General features: G+C 39.8%; 2 long non-coding RNA genes across 2 annotated transcripts in view; both read right to left on the bottom strand.

The window, feature by feature from the left end:
- Nucleotides 1-22,275, bottom strand: part of LOC125104205 (uncharacterized) — a 160,626-nt gene that overhangs the window by 36,820 nt on the left and 101,531 nt on the right. The window lies entirely within an intron of this gene.
- Nucleotides 1-22,275, bottom strand: part of LOC125104203 (uncharacterized) — a 34,424-nt gene that overhangs the window by 2,773 nt on the left and 9,376 nt on the right. Inside the window, exon 2 of the long non-coding RNA XR_007128613.1 lies at nucleotides 14,102-14,193. This is a non-coding gene — a long non-coding RNA (uncharacterized LOC125104203). The remainder of the gene's footprint in view (nucleotides 1-14,101; nucleotides 14,194-22,275) is intronic.

Below are 22,275 nucleotides of genomic sequence, written 5' to 3'. Positions count from 1 at the left end.
ACTAGGGCACAGCAGGGCAAGTGGGGAGGAACAGAAGCTGCTGCAGAGAGAGACGCCTGGGGGTTTCACTGTTTGCAGTCAGCAAACGGGGTGCTAGAGGGTGGTAGAAGAGCTCACCTAAGTGTATCATTGCTAAAAAAAAAAAAGCCACTACTTTGATTCATCCTTCATGGATGATATCCAAAACACTCTCCTCTTCACACTCCTTCAAACCGAAAAAGGCAGAATTTTCTACAGAGAAGAAAAAAGTGCGGCCTCCTATTTCTATTCTTCAAAGTAAATACCCAAATTATACAGAGTGAGAAGGGACAGTAGGTTATGGTCCAAGTAGATCATATTAAATGAAAACCAACTTGTCTTTCATATGTGAAGCCAACAGACTCTTAAAAGTATAATATGGTCCTGCTCTAGTAGATACAGATCCCAAATTATATGAACGTGCTATACACATTATATGCCTAGAGTCAACTTTATCAATGGGAAATTCCAATATGAACTCCATCGATGATTTCTATTACCAGATTTTTTTAAATGATAAAATTATAAAATTCTAATTAAAAAAAAAAGTCTAGGGGTGCCTGGGTGGCTCAGTCCGTTGGGCACCCGACTCTTGATTTCGGCTCAGGACTGTGAGTTGGAGCCCCTGCTTAAGATTCTTTCTCTCCGGGACGCCTGGGTGGCTCAGTTGGTTAAGCAGCTGCCTTCGGCTCAGGTCATGATCCCAGCGTCCTGGGATCGAGTCCCGAATCGGGCTCCTTGCTCGTCGGGGAACCTGCTTCTCCCTCTGCCTCTGCCTGCCATTCTGTCTGCCTGTGCTCGCTCTCTCTCCCTCGCTCTCTCTGACAAATAAATAAATAAAATCTTAAAAAAAAAAAAAAGATTCTTTCTCTCCTTTTCCCTCTTTCTCTTCCCCTCTCTCCCCGCCAAAATAAAATAAAATAAGTCTATTGAGGAGCCCAACTAGACATGATACCTAAAAGTGGGAGACATTAGTTTGGTTCACAGGTGCTGGGGGTCACTGAAGGAGTTAGAGCCGTAGGGGCACAGCTTGTATTTCTCTTTATAAATAAGAACTTGATGGGGGGATTTAGGCTCAGCCCTCAGGTACTGGATCCATGCTTCTGGGCTCTCCCCTGGCTGGCGGGGGTCCCCCTCCACTAGAAGAGTTGACAGTTTCTAGCCAAGGCTGAGGTATCCAGTGAGCACTGTAGGCACAATGCCTTGGGCCCACAACACTTTTAAGGAGCCACAAAAATGTTACTTTTTCATTTCTTTGAAAATCAGGACTAAGGCAGGGTCTGGCAGAAAGAGAATAAGTCCTGGGTTCTAGGCCAACTCTTCCATGAATTGGCCCAATGATCCTGAGTTCAGAACCACTTTAAAGAGGAATTCAGAGGAGAACTGTATCCTTATGAATGAAGAATGTTCAGGAAACACAATATGCGCTTGCACAGGGCTTGAAGAAATGCTAAAATCTAATTTGGTAGCTGCTGAATGGCACGCATCTACAGAACAGTCGGCTTCTAATCATCTGATTTACCGCTTGTACTTTTCTTCAGTGCCTTCTGTCAATACCTAGTCTCCCTATGTCAGATCGTGACGTTATGTGTGTGTTCTAAGCAGGAAGCACTTTAAAAAGGAAGCCATGCCTTTTAGCACCAGTTATTCACTAGACTTTAAGAATTTCTCCTTTTCATTGAAAAGAAACATACAGTTCTCTTGATATTGCAGCCTAAAGGAAAATGGGCTGTCAGCAAAAGAGGTAATTTAGCCAGAATTCCTGTGCTCTGTACTTGAGCTACAAACAGGGTCTTCATAAGGGCCTTGTGCACTTTTAAACTTTAATAACTCGGGTTGTACGTGTTAGAGAAACAATCTGTAAACGGTACTCAAAGGTAAATGTATTAAACTTTAGGACAACTACATTGCACAACTGCACACAATATGTACTCATTTCAGATCCTGTGACAAATGAAATATGGCCAGCAGAATTGAAGTTCATGACAGCTCTAAGAAGAAAATTGAATTTGCCTTTAAATTCCATTTACAGTATACTATCATGTCTACCTCGTATGCTTTTGAAGTTAAAAGTTTAATAATGGCACAGAGACTTTATAAAGATCCTGTACTTGAATTCAGTGATAAGTATAGTTTGAGAGAACATCACACCATCTCTTAGCAAAGATAATATACCTGCTTACTTTGTCTGCTTTTAAAACAGCTTCAGAAACAGAAAGTAGAGTAAGTCTCCACAGTTGGTACAACTCAGTAAACAACAATAAAACAGAATATCTGAAACCAGAGCCTAGTTCCAAGCTTTGCCAAGAGCTTGGCTGAGTGACTCAGGAAAATCAGTTCCCTCTCCTGTCCCCCAGGTTTCTTCATTCCATGCTAAAAACAGTTACAAGGGCCACCAACTCTTTGTCAACATGGTTTTTATGAGCCTCTGTGCGTGTGTACAAGGAAAAGAGTTACTGTCTTACCCTCTATATTTGCCTGGTCAAAAGTCTATTCCAGTGTATCTCAATATGAGGACAAAACACTAGGAAAAAGCACAAAACAAATGGAGTTACTATTCCCTCCCTGTTTCCCAAACTACAGGTTGCAAATCTACCAAAAAAATCTGGGCGTGTGCATTTGAGAGGGGGAACAAGAATGAGGTTCTCTTAAAGTCCTTGCTGAATACATAAAGCCGAGAGCTGGGACAGAGTTACACAATTTGCAGATTGCTTTGGCTGGTCTCTGTGTGCTTTGCAAAGTGATTCATTTCCTTTATTTGGTCAAGATAGAGAAATATTGGGCACATACAAATTTGATGTGGTTTTTTTATTGGAATAGTTAATCAGGTAAGTAGGTAAGATTTCATGATAGACATGGAGAGCATTTTAACATTTAAGACTAAGGGCAGCTGGAGAAAACGGTGTAATCCAAAGATGTCCATATTCCCAGCTTCCCCTCCTGGAAACTTCTGCTCCTCCTCATTGCTTTCCTGCTTCCCTGAAGGGGCACAGGTATTGTTCTGCTCCATCACAACTTTCTTCCTAAGGGAATCTGATAAACATCTTCACACTTGGGGCTCCTGGGTGGCTCAGTGGGTTAAGCCTCTGCCTTTGACGCCGGTCATGATCTTAGAGTCCTGGGATCGAGCCCTGCATTGGGCTCTCTGCCTCCCCCCCCACACTCCTCCCACCGCTTCTGCTTCTCTGCCTAGTTTTGACCTCTGTCAAAAAAATAAATAAAATCTTTAAAAAAACAAAAAGCAAAAAAACTCATCTTCACATTAAGTTGCAAGCTGCTACTAACTCCACCAGTGGTATTGTATTTTAATAGAAGCCAAGTTCAAGGAGTAAACTGATTGAAGGATCAGTTTGACTGAATGACTGAATGACTGAATGATTTCAGGCAACCCTGAAGTTGGAGAAATATCAAGGGGGATACAAAAGCAAAGAGGCAGGCCTTGTTTAGGGCCCTGAAATTCTGGAGTGAGCAGGCTTCTCCCGGGTCAACTCTGCCCTCAGCAGTTAGCTAGGTTCTACCCAAAGTAGGCCATGGGTTGCACGCAGACTTTGGGAGATAATCTGGAAATGCAGATTTTGGGGTGACCTGGTGGGCTTCAATATTTGGAAAAAATGGACATGACATTGCTCCTCTGGAGTTTTTTCTTCAAAGTCCTTAGATAAGACTGTGACAACCTGGAAAGCTGAAGAAGCAGCTAATATCTCAATTGCCATTGACTCAAGAACAGGCAGTGGGCTAGGCGCCTCAGCTCTAGGGCTGCCACAGGAGGGGCCCTTGGATCAGTAAAGTCAGGACTTACTCCATTTAATAGAATTTAACCAAACAAAGATGTACTCTATTCTGGACTGTCTATTTATAACTTTGAAGGCATGAATTAGAAAAAGTTCATCTATGCTGGTATTGGCTTGAAAAGATTTTGTTGAATCCAAACTCTGGAGTAGAATCTTTTTTCAGAGTAAAGGTTTTGGGCTACTGAAATATGTTGTTGCCTCCATCCCACTGGTTTTTCATTAGGAGCTTTCCAAAAATGTTATACTATTATTGTATTGTTATTTGATTTGTGGTAATGTATTTGCACACTCACTCCAAACTCTCTTCCTTGGCCTATCTTTGATGGAATTGCCCTCTCTTTATAAATAGTGCAGGTAGCCAGCATGCCTCAGACAAAAAAAGTCCCAGTTTAAATGGAGCATCAATCAAAAGTACAAATGCCAAAGCTCTTTCTTCAAGTTCTCTGCTATCATTTGGGGAAAAAGAGAACACCTAATGTATCATCTTGATGCATATGGTCTTGCCCTCATAGGAAAAAGCTTTTAGAATGCGCAAGGCAGCATTTACAGCGTTCAGACATTTTTAAAACTTTAATTCAAGTGTGAATTAGTACTCTTGGTTTGTTTCTTTTCTTTTTCTTTTTTTTTAAGATTCTATTTATTTATTTGACAGACAAAGATCACAAGTAGGCAGAGAGGCAGGCAGAGAGAGAGAGGGGGGGAAGCAGGCTTCCCGTCTAGCAGGGAGCCCGACACGGGGCTCAATCCCAGGACCCCAGGACCATGACCCAAGCCAAAGGCAGAGGCTCTAACCCACTGAGCCACCCAGGTGCCCCTTGGTTTGTTTCTTTTATGTGCTAGCTAACCTAAAGGTTTCACTGGGAAGTCTCTTGAGTAATGCTTGGAAAAATTGTTCTCTATGTTCCACCCATAGTGTTGGTGTCATACCTTCTAGTCCTGGTTCTCCTACCTAATCTCTCTGAACTTCAGTTTCCTTGTCTATAAAAAAAAATAAAGACAGAAAAATAGAGACAATAATATCAATGTATATTACTAAACAACAAGAAAAGTCCCTACATACCAAAACATGCACCTGCTAGAGGCTCTCACACAGAGCAGGAGTGAAAGCAGTACTCTATTCTGCTTCTCCTTTATCCCTGTGTTCCTCGTGGGGCAGACTGCTTTAGCTAACACTGACATTCCTTCCAGACAGACTGCTAAAAGGACTAAGGAAAAAAAACAAATTTTTATTATACTCTTAAGCCAGAAAAGCATACTTGAGTGAACTTTGTGCATCTCTTTAAGAAAATGTTTACAAATACCAGGATTTCTTCATTTCTGAATCAAATGCAGTACCAACAAGACAAGTCCCATATGAGAGAAGGAAGCACAGTCAGGGCTCAGGTGTCCCTGAACAGTCTTGCTGCCTTCAGCGTTAGAAACCACACTGCCCCCTAACATGTCTCAGACTGTCACAGACTTAGATGAGATAAAGTTACAGTGAAGTGCTCTGCTCCCCCTTAAACAGTCTGCAATATGAAGCATTGTTATGACTCCACCATGACCTACAGCATAGTTAAGATGTTAAAAATAACTCTGGGCGCCTGGGTGGCTCAGTGGGTTAAGCCCCTACCTTCAGTTCAGGTCATGATCTCAGGGTCCTGGGATTGAGCCCTACATCGGGCTCTCTGCTCAGCAAGAAGCCTGCTTCCCCCTCTCTCTCTGCCTGCCTTTCTGCCTACTTGTGATCTCTCTCTCTTTCTCTCTCTGTGTCAAATAAATAAATAAAATCTTTAAAAAGTTTTAACAATAAACATTTATATGAATAAGTGTTAACAGTTTGCATTCTTTTGGTCCCTTTTTATAAAAATACCTCTAAAAAATTTTTTTAAAAACCTCTAGAACTTTTTTTTGTTTCTGATATTACACTTGCTATTCTTTTTTGCTTTGAGTGTTATTTCCCAATCAAATTTCCTGAAAATTTTTTTTCTTGAAAATTTCTGTTCATTCTCCAAAACCAGCTTCTTTTTTTTAATTTATTTTATTTTTAATAAACATATATTTTTATCCCCAGGGGTACAGGTCTGCGAATCGCCAGGTTTACACACTTCACAGCACTCACCATAGCACATACCCTCCCCAATGTCCATAACCCCACCCCCCCTCCCCCAACACCCTTGCCCCATCAACCCTCAGTTTGTTTTGTGAGATTAAGAATAACTTATGGTTTGTCTCCCTCCCCATCCCATCTGGTTTCATTTACTCTTCTCCTACCCCCTTACCCCCCATGTTGCATCTCCTCTTCCTCATATCAGGGAGATCATATGATAGTTGTCTTTCTCTGATTGACTTATTTCGCTAAGCATGATACCGTCTAGTTCCATCCACGTCGTCGCAAATGGCAAGATTTCATTTCTTTTGATGGCTGCATAGTATTCCGTTGTGTATATATACCACATCTTCTTTATCCATTCATCTGCTGATGGACATCTAGGTTCTTTCCATAGTTTGGCTATTGTAGACATTGCTGCTATAAACATTCGGGTGCACGTGCCCCTTCGGACCACTATGTTTGTATCTTTAGGGTAAATACCCAGTAGTGCAATTGCTGGGTCATAGGGTAGTTCTATTTTCAACATTTTGAGGAACCTCCATGCTGTTTTCCAGAGTGGTTGCACCAGCTTGCATTCCCACCAACAGTGTAGGAGGGTTCCCCTTTCTCCACATCCTCGCCAGCATCTGTCATTTCCTGACTTGTTAATTTTAGCCATTCTGACTGGTGTGAGGTGGTATCTCATTGTGGTTTTGAGTTGTATTTCCCTGATGCCGAGTGATATGGAGCACTTTTTCACGTGTCTGTTGGCCATCTGGATGTCTTCTTTGCAGAAATGTCTGTTCGTGTCTTCTGCCCATTTCTTGATTGGGTTATTTGTTCTTTGGGTGTTGAGTTTGCTAAGTTCTTTATAGATTTTGGACACTAGCCCTTTATCTGATATGTCGTTTGCAAATATCTTCTCCCATTCTGTCAGTTGTCTTTTGGTTTTGTTCACTGTTTCTTTGCTGTGCAAAAGCTTTTGATCTTGATGAAGTCCCAATACTTCATTTTTGCCCTTGCTTCCCTTGCCTTTGGCGATGTTCCTAGGAAGATGTTGCTGCAGCTGAGGTCGCAGAGGTTGTTGCCTGTGTTCTCCTCAAGGATTTTGATGGATTCCTTTCTCACATTGAGGTCCTTCATCCATTTTGAGTCTATTTTCATGTGTGGTGTAAGGAAATGATCCAATTTCATTTTTCTGCATGTGGCTGTCCAATTTTCCCAACACCATTTATTGAAGAGGCTGTCTTTTTTCCACTGGTCATTCTTTCCTGCTTTGTCAAAAAGATTAGTTGACCATAGAGTTGAGGGTCTACTTCTGGGCTCTCTATTCTGTTCCATTGATCTATGTGTCTGTTTTTGTGCCAGTACCATGCCGTCTTGATGATGACAGCTTTGTAATAGAGCTTGAAGTCCGGAATTGTGATGCCACCAGCTTTGGCTTTCTTTTTCAATATCCCTTTGGCTATTCGAGGTCTTTTCTGGTTCCATATAAATTTTAGGATTATTTGTTCCATTTCTTTGAAAAAAATGGATGGTACTTTGATAGGAATTGCATTAAATGTGTAGATTGTTTTAGGTAGCATAGACATTTTCACAATATTTATTCTTCCAATCCAGGAGCATGGAACATTTTTCCATTTCTTTGTGTCTTCCTCAATTTCTTTCATGAGTACTTTATAGTTTTCTGTGTATAGATTCTTAGCCTCTTTGGTTAGGTTTATTTCTTTGGTGTTCGTTGTGATCTCTCCTCTTTCATTCATGATTTTATTTATTTGGGTCCTTTCTCTTTTCTTTTTGATAAGTCTGGCCAGGGGTTTATCAATCTTATTAATTCTTTCAAGGAACCAGCTCCTAGTTTCGTTGATTTGTTCTATTGTTTTTTTGGTTTCTATTTCATTGATTTCTGCTCTGATCTTTATGATTTCTCTTCTCCTGCTGGGTTTAGGGTAAAAACCTCTAGAATTTTTTATCATGCCTCACTCTGACAGAGACATTCTTCATCATAATTTGGTGCAAACTCTTTAATTACCATAGTTCTAATAATTTCCTTATTTTGAATAGTTCTGTTAGATTCCTTTTGACACAATCATATTATTTTCTTCCTTTAGCCTGTTCATGTAACAAACAGCACTGATCCACTGCCCAATGTTAGACCATTCTTGTATTCTCAAAATAAATAGGAGCTGCTGATATGTTGACATTATAGTCAGGATTTCTTTTTTCAGGATTTCTGTTTTGAGATTTATATGTGAATTCATCCTCTTATGGGTCCCTATTTTGTTTCCCATACATGTCTTTTAAGCAACAAATATTATACCTCGCCTGTGTTACTCACTGCAGTAACCACAGCACCCGCCTGGGAAGCGGAGTGTAGGGAGACCAGTCAAGGAGCTGCTGTAAGCATTCAGGTAAGAGAGACCGCTGGTCTGGACCAGGATAACGGCCAGGACTAATTCTAGCAATATTTTTGGAATGACAAAACAAGTCAACAATTGATTGGATAGTTCAGAATAAAAAGATTAAGAATGATGCCCAGGTTTCAGGGACTCTCAAGAGTTTTAGGTGTCCAAAAGGATTAAAAAAAAAATCAATGTTTACTAATGGAAATTATATAATAAACAACCTCAGAAAAAAAATGTTCCACAGCTATGTAAAGGGTTTAAAGAGTTTTGGTCAGGAAGGGATGCTGTACTTTGTCAAATGCTTTTTCAGCATCTATGGAGAGTATCATATGGTTCTTGTTCTTTCTTTTATTAATGTGTCGTATCACATTGATTGATTTGCAGATGTTGAACCAACCTTGCAGCCCTGGAATAAATCCCACTTGGTCGTGGTGAATAATCCTTTTAATGTACTGTTGAATCCTATTGGCTAGTATTTTGGTGAGAATTTTTGCATCTGTGTTCATCAAGGATATTGGTCTGTAGTTCTCTTTTTTGATGGGATCCTTGTCTGGTTTTTGGATCAAGGTGACACTGGCCTCATAAAATGAGTTTGGAAGTTTTCCTTCCATTTCTATTTTTTGGAACAGTTTCAGGAAAATAGGAATTAGTTCTTCTTTAAATGTTTGGTAGAATTCCCCCGGGAAGCCGTCTGGCCCTGGGCTTTTGTTTGTTTGGAGATTTTTGATGACTGTTTCAATCTCCTTACTGGTTATGGGTCTGTTGAGGCTTTCTATTTCTTCCTGGTTCAGTTGTGGTAGTTTATATGTCTCTAGGAATGCATCCATTTCTTCCAGATTGTCAAATTTGTTGGCGTAGAGTTGCTCATAGTATGTTCTTATAATTGTCTGTATTTGATATGTGACACACAGCACAAAACATGCTTTAGCTATTAATATATTCTGTGGCTCTAGATCTGGCTTTATGTTAAAAATTATTTTTTACAATATTCTTCTTTCAAAAAATGTTTTGTTTGTTTTGTGAGCTGTACAGTAGTCCTTGCAGAATGGGAAACCTTACCATCACAGAGATCCGTTCCATCTGTATGCAGTTCTAGCAGAAAGTTTATTTTTAATTGACTTAATACCCCACAGCGCCCTACGCCTCCACTGCCTCCCCGCACATGCTCACCCTTCTCCTTAAAAAATGTTTTATATATTATATTCATTTCAAGGATCATATTTTTATTGATCATTTAAACATATCTTTAAGTGGGTCAGATTTTTACTGTTTTTCACAGCGCAATTTCTCCTATTTTTTATCTATTTTCAATTCACATTTTGTTAGTTAATTTTCATGTTAACTATTCAAAACAGATGGTACCGGTCTAGATAACTTCGCTCAGCAACACAATGGGTCTGGGTCAGGGTGCTCCAGGGTTGTAGTAACTTGGAGACTTAGAACCACAAGGCTCTATCTTACCGATGGGTAATGACTGTCCAGTGAGGTTTTGCAGAGAATGCAAAACAGGTTCTAAATCGTTCAAAATTTTGCTTGTTTGGGCCATTTCTAAAATAAATGGATATGTAAAAACTTGGGTGTGGTGCCAGTGGGCTTTGAGCTAACAAATCTCAGCCTCCAGGGAAGAAAGAAACAACCTAGGGGCTGATATACAGAGGCCATCTTTGGCTCACTTATATAACATTTTTTAGTGATTTCCCCAACAAATTTTGCAAAGTCTGAATTCTTTGTTAATGTGTGGCCACTGAAGTCTCCTTTCAGTTGCTTAGTGGTCAGCTAATGACTGGATAAGCATTTCCTTAAGTGTCTGGAACCAATTAATCTCTAGCTTGTATTTTATTTACATTCTCCTGCTTTTGTTATTGTTGTTGATTATTGTGTTTTTTTTTTTCCTTCTACTTCACTGTCCATTCATTTGTCTCTTTTGGCACTTATTTTTTCATCCCTTCAACCTCTAAATCCCAAGGGTGGGAGGGCTCAGTCCTTGGATTTCCTCTTTATCCACACTCACTTTGTTAGCAGTATGTACCTTTATGACTTCCAATACCATCTACCTGCTGACAGCTTCTCTATATCTCCAGCCTAGATTGCCCCTCAATTTGACACTTGTATATGCAGTTGCCTGTTTGATATGTCCATCTAGATATCTTGCAAGTAACTCACATTTAACATATACATTCAAAACCAAATCCTCACCCATAGCTATATTTGTTCTCAGTCTTCCCCACTGCAGTGAATGTCAATTTTATTCTTTCTGCTACTCAGACCAAAAATCTGAAGTTGTCCTTGACATCTTTATTTCTCTTGTATCATATTTAACCTGTTAGCAATCTTGTTGGCTCTATCGTCAAGATTTTTCAGAATCCTGTCATTTTGCACTACTTCCAGTTGCTATTTCCGTGGTCCAAGCCACTGGTATTTTTTTTCTTGACTTTAAATAGCCTTCTAACTGATCTCCTAGCCCCTACCACTGCTTTCTCCCTCCAAAGTCTATTTTTATTAAAACGGCCAGAGTGATCCTTTAAAAATCCTATCAAGTCAGTCCTCTGTTCCAAACTCCTCAATGGCTTTTTCAGCCTTCTCAGTAAAAGCTCAAATTCTTTGAATGGTCTACAAGGTCTAAGTGGTCTAGTACCTCATTACACCACTAACCTCCTTTTTCAAATACTCCCTCTTCACACTCTGCTCCAGCCACACCTGCCAGCATGCTTGAACTTGCTGGTTCCTCTACCTAGAACTTTTGCCCCAGATACCAACCGGCTGGCTATTTCTGGTCTTAGCTGAATACCACCTTATTGGTGATATTTCCCTGGCCATCATTTAAAAAAAGTGAGCTCCCTCTTCCCACTGCAGATACTCTTTATCTCCCTTATTTTTCTTTGTTGTTCTTATCACCATCTAAAACACTACCCTTTTGGAGCACCTGAGTGGCTCAGTCGGTTGAGCTTCTGCCTTCAGCTCAGGTCAAGATCCCAGGGCCCTGGGATCAAGACCCACATCGAGGGAGGGTCTTGCTCAGCGAGGAGTCTGCTCTCCCTCCCCCTCTGCCTCACTCCGTGCTCCTGCACATACGTGCTTTCTCTCTCTCTCTAATAAATAAATTCTTTTAAAAAATACTACAGTTTTGTTTATATGTATATTATATTCTTAGTCTCCCCCAGTCTAAAATGTGAGCTCCAAGAGAGCAAGGATATCTATTTTGTTTACTGCTTTAACTTTACTATCTAGAATAGTGCTTGGCATATTGTAGGTATTTAATAAATATTTGTATTTGGATTTGGATTTGACACATGTCTGCAAGAAACTTGGATTTTAGAAAATAAAACATCCGATCCAACCCTAACCTGTGCCAGTCAGTTGTCTTCTCTCTTCAGCTTGCCAGGCAACATAATTTGGTCGACACGGGCAAGTTTATCCTTGATTTCTGCTAAGAGGAGGTACCCAGACTCTATATTGCCTGGTGTCTATGATAAGGATGCATTTAGATAGCTTTAAGATCATACTATTTGTTCATTTACATCTATACACATCATCATTCCTTCAAATTCACTGGCACTAATTTCCTACCTTTTGAACAACAACTTAAGACAGTTTTCTCTTAAGGTAAGCTCATAAACATTTATTTTAGAAAATTTTGAAAATCAAAGAAAATATGAGGAAAAATATCACTTCTCCCTATGCATGTAAAATCAATGTTTGCATTTTATATTTCTTTATAGTCTTTTGTCTATTCCAAAAATGTATATCTTTCACATAATCATAACTATACTTATATTTTCCATTTGAATATACCACAAATGAATAAAGTTTTCAAGTACTCTAAGTAGTTACAATGATTTGGGGAGACTTAAATGCTGAATTGGTAAACATTCAGCTAACCATTCTCTTGAAAGAAATCTGGTTTGAGCAAATTGCTTTCCCAGAGGCAGTCTCTCTAGGACAGCTGCTTAAACCAAAGAGGCTAATAATTACATGATAACCTGTACTGGATGGTCTTATAAAAGGGTATCTGGTTTGCCATTAAAAATTATAATTGCATTAACCTCACATTTCTGGTGGTTGAAGCACTAAGGCTGACCTTTTTGCATTCCTTCCTCATATCTACCTATAACTGTGACTTTGCAGAGAGGGGGCCTACTTCTTAGAGGTGAGTTAAGAGGGGACTCTCCAGCTGTCATGAGTGGAATTACCACTTTAATTTAATTACAGGTTTTCTTCAATGGGCCGGATGTTGTTAAAGTGATTTTGTCTGTCATTTCTCCCGAAAGTTTGTGATCAGTTTGGTTAGTCCTTAGAATATTAATAGTCTGTTTCTTGATTCTAATTAAGTTACTAGTACCTAAGCAAAATAGCCATTAAGAGCTATGGAAATGTAATTGCTCCACCAACTGGTCAGCTATAATATTTTATTACAGCAATAGAAATGAAAACAATACTGTTTGCCTATAGGAAAACTTGCAAAAAAGTAATTTCATTTAAAAATAGGAACAGGTTTTTAAGAAAAGGTCATTCTTTGAAATAATTTGTGAAGTCAATTGCTTTTTTTCCCTCTTGTTGAATATACTTTTTAAAACTTATTTTTCTAAGTTATATTCCAAATTCCAATATGTTTATTAAATTCGTGTCCTTGTTCCTTGTGTGAGCCAGTGACTGAAACAGACTTAAGGTGGGACATTTCCCAAGAGTATTTATTATTAAAAGGGAACCCGCAGTTAACCCCAATGCATACCAAGTTAGTTAACCTAAAAAACAAAACAAAACATCACCTAACTCTTTAGGTATGTGTAGTCTTCACATATACTGCTCTGCTCGTGGCAGTTTAAAAGAAAGAATATTTCTGAAGATTGGTTTTTTACATCTTTCTATTTATTTTTCCCATCCCATTAAGTCACTAAGCCCTCTTGTGTGAAAAGAAAATAGTCTATTATGCTTTTGCTCCTCCGAGCTTTTCCCAAGACAGACTACTCTCAGTACTGTGACAATCCTCCATAAGGAAAAAGTTGCTCAGACACGGCCAGAGAGGAGGCAGGAAACCCCGAAGTCTGGTTTCTCCTTGCCATCAGCCTTCCGTGTGGGTTTGGGAGCCCATGGAACTTTTTTGGGTCCGAGTCTCCTTATCCATAACTTGAGACCCTCCTATAGATCACCCTACTTCTAGCTCTAACCAATCCATGACTTCATCTTGTCCATGAGTTGAGATTACACTTATGAATAAAAAGGCATAAAATTCTTCATGAAATGTGGATGCTTTAGAGCTGTGTGCTGAGTACTGATTATAAAAGAACTTCTGTCAAATACCATGTGAAGGATGGTTAGATTTATGTGTGTTTATATGGTGGGATACACGCATGCATACATTTATTTACACACACCATCCTTCTTATTCAACTCACCTCACATGATGCTGACAGTGGACTACCAGTTTTTCACTTTTTTCACTCAAAGTTCTCTGACGACATATCTTTAAATGTTCAAGGCATATCAATTAAAGGGGCTTCACAAAGTCAGCTGTCTCCATGCTTCTAGAAGGTATGGTGGTTAAACCACCTCATAAAGATTTGTGTTATCAAGTGACAATTCGTTCATTTATTCATTCGTGATGTATTTATCGAGTACTTAATGTCTGTCAGCTCCAGCTCAAGGAACAATATCCTTAAAGAAAGATGGAAAGAACAAGGAGGAGGAGAATTCCTTAGGAAATGGTGACAGAACTAGGGCCAATTATTTGGGAGTTCATCCACTAAAACTGTCGTGTTTTCAAATAACTGAGTTTAAATGCTGAAACTGCAAAGAAAAAAAATTAAGCATGAGAATACCTTTTGCAAATTTTTGGTTACAAGAGGGGCTGTGGTGGTGAACAAGAGGTGGTCGTGGTGTTTCGAGGTATCGAGGACATCATAATATTTGTCTGGAAAACAGAAGGTGATGTCACTTAAACATGAAGCACTAAGTAAATTGCTATGTGTCAGGAATTAGATAGGAAACAGTTACTAAAGGAGAAGAATAAATCTGGATAAACCAAAAGTCAGAATGCCCAAGCATAGGGCAACTAGACTCTGAAAAACGTTATTTCATAACAAAAGAGCGAAGAAACAGCAGGGGAGAATTCCTGAAGTCTCAAGGCCCCTGATTTCCTCCTATCCTTTTGTTACTCGACTTACAACCCACTAATTCCCCCTCTCTCACCCACACCATCCCTCACACCCTCTTTATTTTCAAGGTGCTGGTCCTGACTCCTCCTACACCTCATCCTACACCTCGCCATGCTCTCAAGCCTCCCTTCGCAATACACTCTCGCCGCTACTTCAGAGCTCAGTGGAGCACATAGGATTCAGGCTACCTCCATTTTCTACCTCTCTCTTTCACCCCAGAGGACCATTGTCTGCCTGCTCTTCCGTACCAGCTGGATTTGGGTGAATACCAGGGCCCCAGGGTGAAGGACTGCTTTCTCTTTCTTGCTAAATTTTGGGGGCATTTCTGAAGTTACCACAGGGCTCAGCCCGCCTCCTCTCCGTGCTTTGCCACAAAGCAAAATGTTAAGCAGCCACATTTCCAGAACTGCTTTTGTAGAGTCAGGCCCTGAGCAAGGTGTGGAAGCGCCTGCAAACTGCCTCAGAAGCCCACGCCTGCTGGGGGTGTAGTTGCCCCTGTTCCCTCCGAGCCCACGCTGCCCAGTGTGGAGCTGTACTTATGCTTCCCAGGCTTCTAGGTGGGACTGTAGCTTTTTTTTTTTTTCTTCTAAGCTTCCCTTTCAAAGTAATCACTGCAGGAAGTTATCCATGTATTCTGATGACCCTAAGAATATTTTTTAAATTCTTCTGTGGTAATTTGAAGAACAAATTTATATCAAGAAAATCAGGATCGATTTACAGCTGCACCCCTTTCCAAAACCAGTCCCACTCAATTCGGCTGGCCTCCACATGAATTTCTTACTTCAGAAATCAAATCTATTTTCTCTGAAGATATTCAAGAGAAAGTGGTGTAGGCTTTGAATACCACCCCAAGAAAGGGGTTCTAAAACTTTGTCGAGAATTGTTAACACCTAGGTCTCCCAGGATACCATTTTGATTTATTTGGATGGATTAAGTTTGGAATATTTATTTTAAGGCAATCAAGCAAACCACAATATTTGGTTTCATGGTAGAGGATCTCATTTCTCCAAGGAGGGTCACACATCTTGGGAAAACCCCCAAGTTTCTCATTGTCTCAGAATTCCTTACACTGAAATTTGATCACTAAGTAAAATGACAGTTTATTTTTAATCACGTTGGTTCACTTCCAATATGTTTAGGAACTTGACCTTTAAACTTTTGCAACTTGGACTAAACATTCATCTAGTGTTTACTCTGCTAGGTACTATGGAAGATACATAAATGAAACTAGCCACTCTCCTTCCCTCCTTCTCATGTTTAGTGAACTTCTATTCATCCTCCAAGAACCCAATTTGACATCTTCCAAGACACTGAACTGACATCTGACACCAAAATTTTACATATTACTCCACGTATAATCTCCACATGAACTGTGCACTGAGACTGAATTGAGGTGTCACTGAAAGACTATGAAGTGTAATATGTTTTACATCTAAAATCCTTATTATTTGACATCTGATCTAGATAGGATTCTCTTTCCTCTTCTAAACAAGATAAAGTACAAACATGACAAGATGAATAAAAAATACAGAATCCTATATTGTCACATCCTTGGAAATTTTTCATATTCTATAGAAGAAAATCACAGAAATATCTTAAGCAGATAAAATTATGTAGGATTAATGTAGCAGTGATTATAGAAAAATATAGGTCAGAATTGTGGACTATTAAATGTTGCTTCTTTCCCCCTCAAAACTAGCGTTCTCAATCAATGTGTATACAATGGAAGAAAGGCATCATTTCCATAAAGAATTTTTTTAATCCAGAGATGACACAGGGCCAGGTGGTATTTCTTAAATACAACATTTAAAATGTTGTTTAAACAAAGCATTAATGAGCTGGATAATAATGTTAGCTTTATTAGCCAGAATAACTGGGGTGTTCCAAAATGACAGCAGTTGGCTAATGGATGATATTTAATTCTCTCAACAATGACTTTTTTCAACATTACTAAAATTTTCAAACATAAATCCAATTTATAAAACTTTTACAATGAGCACCCATTTACCCACCACCTAGATTTTTAGCATTAACGTATTTCTATACTTGCCTTATCACTTACTATTACCCATTTACCCATTCCTCGGTACATCTTTCTGAAGCTTTTCTTTCTTTTTTTTTTTTTTTTAAGATTTTATTTATTTATTTGACATATAGAGATCACAAGTTGGCAGAGAGGCAGGCGGGGGTGGGGGTGGGAAGTAGGCTCCCTGCTGAGCAGAGAGCCCCATGTGGGGCTAGATCCCAGGACCCTGGGATCATGACCTGAGCCCAAGGCAGATGCTTTAACCCACTAAGCCACCCAGGCGCCCCGAAGCTTTTCAAAGTAAACTGCAGTACACATCTTTCTAAATACTTCAGCATGCATATCATTAACTGGCGTTCTATATTTATGGTTTTTTGCTTTTGAAGTAAAATTTATACATGATGAATTGTACAAATCTTAAATGTACATGTACTGAGTTTTGACAAATGCAGACCCCTGTGTAACACAAACCCCTATCAAATATAAAACATTACCCTTACTGCAGAAAGTTCCTTCATGTTCCTTCCTAGTTAATCCCTGCCCCAATCCCCACAAATTAGTTTTCAACATGAAGACTTTGAAAAATTTGATGAAATTTCAAAGATTTATTTATTTATTTGACAGAGAGATAGAGAGCACAAGTGGGCAGAGTGGCAGGCAGAGGGAGAGGGAGAGGCAGGCTCTCCAGTGAGCAGGGAGCCTGATGTGGGGCTCAATCCCAGGATTCTGGGATCATGACTGGAGACAAAGGCAGCTGCTTAACCTACTGAGCCACCCAGGTGCCCCAAACTTGATGAAATTTTAATAAATTCCTCTCCTCTTAATAATAATGTACCTAAAATATTTACATCAAATAGAGAACAAGGTTGGCTTAGTGGTTAATATCATTTTCTTTGCAAGATTACCAAGTAAAATATGTTGTCCTTACCCTGCACCATGCCTATAAATCTTATATATGATAAAAACAGTTGGCCCTGGGTCTTTGTGGACTAGGTTGCTGGGGAAACCTCACATAGTTGCCTTCCCCATTGCTTGGGGGGCACAAAGGGAAAGTGAGGCTGTCACATTCTTTAGCCTATTCCTCCCTGGGGTGGCCTATTGCTTCTGTCAGCATGAGGCTTTTTGCCTTCTTCCATCAGTTTGGGAGGACAGGATAACTCAAAGAGAACTGCCTTTCAGTTGGGTTAAATAAAGGGCTCTAGGAAAGGGAAGCGTTAATGTTGAGAACGCTCCTCTAGCTGAAATGGAATGAGGGAAGGAGCCATGAGTGTGTGCTTTGGCATAGTTTTGGGTCAGAGAAACAAAGGTGAAGAGGGTGAAGTTAACAGCAAAGAAAAAGGAAAGTAAAGAAAAAGATGAACACTGAGAAAACATTGGGAGAGATTTCCTAGTTTTCTCTTTAAAAAGTTATCTTCCGGGCACCTGGGTGGCTCAGTGGGTTAAGCCGCTGCCTTCGGCTCAGGTCATGATCTCGGAGTCCTGGGATCGAGTCCCGCATCGGGCTCTCTGCTCAGCAGGGAGCCTGCTTCCTCCTGTCTCTCTGCCTGCCTCTCTGCCTGCTTGTGATCTCTCTCTGTCAAATAAATAAATAAAATCTTTAAAAAAAAAAAAAAGTTATCTTCCAGGAGCTAATGTTCAGCCCAGAGGGCTGCTGACCACTAGGCTCTAACTCCTAAGACAGCTCTTAGTCATCTCTGTGTTTGTCCCTCCATGCAGGACAAACCCATCCAAACCTAGAAACTCTGGCCCCTTTCTCAGGGGGATGGGGTAACCTGATGGTTCTAGCCACAGAAGAAGACAGGATACAAAGGAGCTGAAATTGCGTCGCAGTGATTGGCACTTTACTACTGGGATGGTTTGCCTTTATGGTTGCCAAACAAAATTGCTCAGAATGAGCAAAAATACAGAATTTTCTTATACCCCCATTTTCTTTATCTTAGCTTTAACACATACATTAGTTCAATGTACACAAGTTTCTTTCTTCTAAATTTTATTTAAGATTTTATTTTTAAGTAATCTTGACGCCCAAAGTGGGGCTCGAACTTACAGCTCCAAGATCAAGAGTTGTATGTTCCACCAACTGAGCCAGCCAGGCACCCCACATAACCAATTCTTGAGCTGTGAATTGTTTGCCTTTGTAACTGTTCCAGATAGACAACATTACATATATAGACAGGTACAGACAGTATCAATGCCTGTATATATAATGTTATAATCATTTAAGGAACTTACTTTTATCAATTGCCTAGGTTCGTTAATGTGCCAATTCTTTTTTTTTTTTTTCCCTAAGTAAGCTCTATACCCAAAGTGGGAACTGAACTCATGACCCTGAGACCAAGAGTCACATGCTCTACCAACTAAGCCAACCAGGCACCCCAATGTACCAATTCCAACACCGACATATGCTCTACCAACTGAGCCAACCACACATCCCAATGTGCCGATTCTAATATCTACTTTTCCAAAAGATGAGAGAGACTCAGGAACAAAGATACTACTTGAAGTCATCAAACTCCCAAGGTGGATGAATTCATAAAGCCACTCTCTTTGGATTTTCATTATTAGCCTATGCCTCTTGAAAATAAAATGTATCTGTCCCTGCCTTAGTCAAAGCTGTTTGACAGTTAACTTTTCCTTTCATTTAGTATTTGCCAAAAGGATGTGTGTAAGGAAATGTTATGCAGATCTCAACTCAACTTCCTCAAAAGACTCCCCTTACCTCACCCTATCCAACCAAGTCCCCCACCACAAAAACACTCTGACTTTCCAGCAAGCCTCCTCCTATCTCTTTTCCTGACCTATATTTTAGACTTTCCTAAAAAGTAAATGGAAGGTATTCACAACTACCCACCACATCCAAATTCAAAGCTCTAGATCAGAGAGCTCCTGGGCAGTGCAGGTTTATGAAAGCAACCAGGCCTCTCCTGAAAGCAAGAGGATGAGCCCACTGTCTGGAATATATGAAGTACTTGATGAAAATATAAGGAATGATGAATGAATGAATGAACGAATGAATAAGGTTCAGTGGGCAGTTAACAAAAGAAATAAAGACAATCCCTGCTCTCAAAGGGCCTACCATCTGTTTAGAAAGATAGAAAACACTAATTGAATGGCTGAAAAGTACTTAAAAACTTAAAAAAGTACTTAAAAACTTAAAAAACTAATTTTGTACCAATTTGGCCCATTAAGACCAATGAACAATACCAGAGTTAGATGAAGTCAGTCATGAAAGAATGCCTAAAGGAAGGGGATTGTGAGTGGTGTTTGAGGATAATGAATTATAGTAACTGGTATGGGGGAAAGGAAGCAGGAATAAAATGTATAAAGGCTTAGGAAGAGGGGATTTGCTTATTGGTGCAAAAATTTCATTATGAAACAATGAAAAGCAAGTTTGGTAAGATGAAGGACAGAAACAAAAAGGGATATGTCTTGATGAATCTTGAACATAATGACTCTGTAAGCTTGCAGGTTGGGAAAAACATCCTGTAAAACATCGTTTAGGGGCACCTGGGTGGCTCAGTGGTTAAGCCTCTGCCTTCGGCTCAGGTCATGATCTCAGAGTCCTGGGATCGAGTCCCACATTGGGCTCTCTGCTCTGCAGGGAGCCTGCTTCCTCCTCTCTCTCTCTCTCTGCTTGCCTCTCTGCCCACTTGTGATCTCTCTCTGTCAAATAAATAAAATCTTTAAAAAAAAAAAAACATCGTTTAAAGAAAGATAAAGTCGTTACTCTGTTGGTTATCATTAGGGAGGAAAGCCTCGGGCTAGAAAACCAGCCTGAAGCCTTTGGGACAAAGTTAGCACCTGGGGCAAGGTCCAGAGGAAAAAGATGGGAGATGGGAATGGAAAGGAGGACCCACTTCTAGTAAGTGAATACTGACAGCACAGTCCAGGTCATATTTAAGCAAGACCTGAATATTACCTCTGACTTACAGTATCCACCGCTTCAAAACTTTAGGCTTCCGGGTATAGATTTGCATAGAGAATGAACATAATGAGGGTATGCTTTTGTCTCTGCATGCTAGACCTTTCTCATACTCATCAAGAAAAGAACTTGCTTAGGCTTGTATCTGATCCTAGCCAACTACTTTCATCTTCCATGAGAAGTGAATGAGAGATTTTCTTCCAGAGTCAACCTATTCAAATTATTTTTGGATTTCTCTGTTTTTTGATTAAGATTTTCAAACTACCATTTTAATGAACTCTTAAATAATTTCAGATTTTAAACATACTGAAGCTTAATGACATAACTGTTTAAGACTTATTAAGTAGTTACTTTAGCCAAACCAATGTGATCAAGAATGTTCGAATTTGGGGCACCTGGGTGGCTCAGTGGGTTAAAGCCTCTACATTCGGCTCAGGTCATGATCCCAGGGTCCTGGGATCAAGCCCCACATTGGGCTCTCTGCTCAGTGGGGAGCCTGCTTCCTCCTCTCTCTCTGCCTGTCTCTCTGCCTACTTGTGATCTCTGTCAAATAAATAAATAAAATCTTTAAATTCTGAAAAAAAGAAGTTTGAATTTACCTGAAGATTGATTTATTCCAACATTGCTGGGCCTTTGGTTATGAGTTTAGAAGAATGTTTGGTTCTGGCAGCATTGCCTGGTGATTTTAGGTCACTCAAGTTGGATCTGAATCCTGCTGCATAACTTAACTGACTATGTAACCTTATTTACTTCTCTAAGCCTCAGTTCCTTTATCAGGAAAATGGGGAGTGGTACTTACCTCAAAGAACTACTGTTCTTTGAACTTAAGAACTTAAAGTGTGGTCCCCAGATCACCCTCATCACACCTACATCAAAGAACTTGTTAAAAATGCAAATTCTCAGGCCCCACACCAAATTTACTGAATCAGAAACTACAGGCAGAGTCCAGCAATCTGTGCTTTAACCATCCTCCAGCAGATTCTGATACTAGTCACAATTTGAAAATGACTATTATATGGTAGGCATTACATACTTACAGGGATTAAAAGAAGTAAACAAGATAACACACCTCAAGTATCTGGCACAGGGCTGGCACAGAATAACTGCTCCAAATTGCCAGAGATAATGACAGAGGTGGTAGTGCTAACCACCTTCACGAAGCAGTGAGGAAGATCCTATGATACTGGGCCACAAGTCGGAACACTATTCTCAGAAAAGGGAAAGCTCATTCAGGTACCTCACAGGTAACCAAGCAAATGTCTGTTTTCTAAAATGGCTCAAACATGAATCTGGCCATAATTCTCCTATCAACCTATATCTGTCAATGGTTTAGCAAAGATCCCCTGAACACAAGCTAATCTGAAATTCCAGAAAATAAGATAAAAATAAATTAGTTTCAATAACTTTTATTGGTGATTCCAGGTTACCACTCTTTCCCTGACTGCCTCTAACATTACTGTCAATTTGGGATGCTTATTTGTGGTTACAACTCTGAAAAACCATGATTTGCCTGTTTTCATTATGGTAGATAAAAACTTAGTTTCCTTCCCTCCCTCCCCCTCTTCCCTTTTCTTTCTTTTCTTTAAAATTTTATTTATTTATTTATTTATTTGAGAGACAGAGAATAAGAGAACGCAAGTTAGGGGAGAGAGAGGGACAAGCAGCATCCATGCTCAGCATGGAGCCTGACATGGGGCTCAATCTCATAACCATGAGATCATGACCTGAGTCGAAATCAAGAGTTAGATGCTTAACCGACTAATCCACCCAGATGCCCTCCACTCCCCTTTTCAAAAAACTTCCACTGCTCCATTACAGACATCATTCTTTCAGCCAGAATGAAAAGCAACCCATTAAGCAAACAGCCTAGAAATGAGATTTTCTCTGATT

The sequence above is a fragment of the Lutra lutra genome, chromosome 7, assembly GCF_902655055.1.
Source record: "Lutra lutra chromosome 7, mLutLut1.2, whole genome shotgun sequence".
Classification (NCBI taxonomy): Eukaryota; Metazoa; Chordata; class Mammalia; order Carnivora; family Mustelidae; genus Lutra; species Lutra lutra.
The sequence above is the reverse complement of the archived record's forward strand: the minus strand, read 5'-3'. Positions and strand labels throughout refer to the sequence as shown.